This window comes from Hippocampus zosterae, chromosome 1 (genome assembly GCF_025434085.1).
Source record: "Hippocampus zosterae strain Florida chromosome 1, ASM2543408v3, whole genome shotgun sequence".
NCBI lineage: Eukaryota > Metazoa > Chordata > Actinopteri > Syngnathiformes > Syngnathidae > Hippocampus > Hippocampus zosterae.
The window spans coordinates 11,922,441-11,926,515 of record NC_067451.1 but is presented as its reverse complement, the minus strand read 5'-3'; the positions used below and the strand labels follow the sequence as shown (position 1 = coordinate 11,926,515).

Here is a 4,075-nt window from a genome sequence, read left to right as displayed (position 1 = left end):
TGCTGCCTTGGGTTATCTTCATCCAAAAGATTCAATGGTGGGCATAAAGAGATTTTGGTCTCTTTATACACATTGGCTAAACCCCGGTGGGATGAAGAAAGACGTTGTGGACAAGACAGCTATTGTTTGTAGAAAAATATATATTTGGACAGAAAAGAGAGAAAAACATACAGATGACAGAAAAACTTGTCCGTCCGACCTCGAGCGTCATGTCTCCTATGTCATACTAGCGGACATTGTCGGATTCCCATTTTGCTAACGACTGACGTGTCTCACCTGTTTTTGTTCGCAACGGTGCAAACATTGGCCTTCGAACGAAGCGGAGGAGGGGATCTTTGGCCTCTGACAGGAAAAAAAAAGTTCAATAGCGCTCATTAATCTGGTGGCCTACCTGTGGTTGTGTTGGCTGCAAACTAAATCTCGATTCCCATTCGAAAAACTTGCTCCATTTTCCGTCGTGCTGGCCGGTAATTAATCTTTTCATTCTCACAGACAGCAACGGCTTTGTCCCATATCTTATTTATGTCAGCAATCAGTACGCTGTGTGTGTGTGTGTGTGTGCAAGTGTGTTTGTTTTTAAACTTTATTTGGCCTTGTGTTTCCTGTGCTGTACTTACGTGTAACGTAAGTTGCATGTTCTTAATGCCAAAGCAACACCGGCAAGAGGGGAAAGAGGAAGAAAAAGGTCTGTCGGTCCTGAAATAATGGTAACTGTAGATTAGTGATGATGAAATCCCGTTTAAAATAACAATGCATTCATCATCCATTTTTTATCTATTATACTGAGGATCATAGCTGGAGTTTCTCACAGCTGTAGCGCAAGAGAGTGATGATGCGCAACCTTTGCCAGCGGATGACTGTGGGTATAACTTCAGTATTACCACCAGCATTGGACTTCCAAAATTGAATATCAATGGCTAATGTCATTTACTTTTTTTTAATTTATTTTTTTACCCCCAGCAGTGTCCACTTCTGGTGAACGGTCCACATCGACTCCAGCAAAAGAACAGACAAGCCTGCTCCTGCTAGTACAAAGGTTAGAAGATGTGTAATTTGAACCATGGGTATGTTTTAAATTAAGTGACACTTTAATTGCCTTGTATATTGTCTGTGTGTGGATGTGGTTGTGTTATGCGACAATATAGAAATGTTTCATGTTTTTTGGGGGGGCGGGGTTGATGTATCAAAATGATGACAGACACTGGTGAAAGAAAATGGATGGTTGGATGAATGGACCTTGACTTTTTGACGACAACCATATTGGATAATTTATTAGCAGCTCATTCTGCTTTTCAATACCGCTGATGGAAAGGGATCAGCGCAGCCACTTTAATCTAGTGAGTTGTCTTCGTGACTTTAATCTTGCATTCTATTGATTATTTTAGCATCTGAGTGCGCTGTCTCCAATTTCACACCAGAGGAAAAATAGTCCGATTTTGTAACCCATCCGTATATCATATATATAACGAATAGGTTCCAATAGGGCTTTTTTTCTATTGCCCTTCTCTTTGTCCTCACACCCTGGTTGATAGACAACTCTCTGTCGCTTTCAGTTCCACTGTCATTAATATCAAAAGAAGTCAGGGTAAGTAAATATTCAAATGTTAATGAATCTTTATCCAGTTTCTTCTTCTTCTTGACATCTCATCAACATCCTGTTAATGTGACAAGTCAGAAAAAAACTCCCCAAATCATGAATAAAGAATGGAAACGATTCTCAAGATCAACTCAGAAAAGACACACACTGACTGTTTTTCAGGACATTCTTCAAATGGGTCCCTGGAAACCAATTGTGGGATGTACCCATCACCGAGTGGTGTTTACTGCTGGAGCTTTTTCAGCTCACTGACTTTTTTTCTATTCTTTTCCACATCCACTCAGCTATGCAGCAAGACCTTTGAATTTGTCTCCCCACAATTTCTCTCTGCATTCATGCTTATGGATGTATGTAAGCACAGTCAGTGCCTTGAAATGGAAAAAAAAACACTCTTAATGAAATAAATAACCAATCAAATTTTATCTTTCCTCATTTTTTCACCATTATTATTTGATAGAGTTACGTCCAAAATTTATTTATTTTTCTGAGGGAGGGTTTTCTGATCAGGCAAACATTGCATAAGTGTGGAATAGAATGTTACATGCTTGGCATGTATAAGTCTCGATTGCATGACCAGACTGAAAAAAAAAACCAAAATGAAAATGCATCTCTGGTATTGTTCAGGGGACTGGGCAAAATGTGAAGGTGGACCGTATTTGGCCCTTGGGCGTAGTTTGGGGACCCGGGGGTTTAGAATAAAGCATATTCACGTGTTAGAATGGCTCAGTCAAAGTATTTTAAGAAATGGGCACTGTTAGAGACATTGACCAAAATACTTTTTTTTCCCCCTAAAATATTTACAATATGTATTTCAATTCAAAATAATGTGCTACGAGTTCATACAATCTAAAACAAAGCCAACATTGAGGTTTGGGATTGTAAGGAGGTCAAATATGAACATGTTTAAGATCTATGGAGATCTTTTCAAGGCAGTCTTTTTTTTAAATTTTTATCATTTTAACGTTTCTTAACATTGAAAATACCTGTACACTGCAGAGACATTCATATTCCCTGTGTTACAGTATTGTGTGTTCAACCATCACTTCATTCCTGCAAAAATAGCACCTCTATAAAAGACTGAATCTTTTTTGTTTTCCAACTCACAGGCTCAGGTTAAAGACGCAAGAAAGTTTGTCAGGGAAAAATAATCGTCAAGCACTTTTTTTCTCTCTCTGCCTTTGTTCAAATTTACCTGAGTGCCTTTTATCACAATTTCACACCCATTTAATTTTTGCTTCTTGAGATTTTGACTTTAAATGTAGTTGTTGGTACACTTCAGCTTCAAAAAACTATGAATAAAAGTACACTTTTCAATCGAACTGGAGTGATCTTCAGCCATGTGCACAACACCAGTCACTATTCAACTGGAGAGGACCTTATACAATGCAATGGGAAAGAGACAGACACCATTTACCAAGCTATTTTCTAAGGTTTTGTTGAAGAGAGCCTCCCAAAACGTTTTCTCTTACTCATACTCCTTCCCTTTCTTTCACCCCGGATCTCTTCATGCTGCTCATTCATTCAGCGCAGCCTTTTATAGGGTCCATCAGTTGCCATCTCCCAACTTCCCTCGCTCTGAAAAGGGGGCCACCCTTCTCTTCTCCTTTTCAGAGCCTATGATCAACATTTACTCTCAACTCCTCCGAATTTGATGCCTCTAATGAAACTGCTTTTAAGCCGGATGAAAAGTAGCAGAATAGTTCATGGGAATAGACAATCGGGTGCATGAAGGTACTGCTTAGTGCAGACTAAAAGATTTTAATGCTACTTGTGTGAGGTTCTGCGAAAAACAATCACTACATTCAATGACATAAAGGTACTTAAAAACACTAATGTGAATGAAGTGTGTATGTCAGGGGTGCGCGAAAAGTGTCGGATCCAGCCAAAAAGCAGACGAGTTAAGTCAGGGCTCGGCAACCCAAAATGTTGACATAGCCATATAGGACCAAAAAAAAAAATATGTCTGGAGCCGCAAAAAAAAAAAAAAAAAAACTTCCATAAAACTTACAATGAAGGAAAACATGCTGTATGTATGTAGGAGACTGGACTGTTTGTTATTCATTCCTTTGTTGTGTGTTCACAAACACCCCCATAGAATTTATTGTGTAATTTCCTCGTTTGATCTTTTTGTTTCGGTGTATTATTTTCGCTTTTCTTAGTGTCAGTGAAGTGATCATTAATTTCCGTTTTTCTGAGGTTGTCTTGGAACGCCTCTCGAGTCGAACGAGAAGAGAGAAGGCACGTCTGTGTTTGACGAGACTGTTAAAAGCATAAATAAAGCGTACTTAAAAAAAACACCACAGCTCTCCTTTTTCAGAAGTGCAACATGTATCTATATCTATTCAAGCTATATTAGCCTACTATCAAAATCTTTTTCCATTTTCAAACATTTTTTATAAATCTCCAGGGAGCCACTAGATGTCGCTAAAGAGCCGCATGCGGCTCTGGAGCCGTGTGTTGCTGACCCCCGAGTTAATT

At 39.0% G+C, this 4,075-nt stretch overlaps 1 long non-coding RNA gene across 1 annotated transcript; it reads left to right on the top strand.

Annotated features, from left to right (window-relative positions):
• Positions 1-960: 960 nt before the first annotated feature.
• On the top strand, positions 961-2,019 carry LOC127593782 (uncharacterized). Its single transcript, XR_007960516.1, has 2 exons — positions 961-1,036; positions 1,882-2,019. It is a non-coding gene; the product is annotated as an uncharacterized LOC127593782 (long non-coding RNA).
• The last annotated feature ends 2,056 nt before the right edge of the window (positions 2,020-4,075 follow it).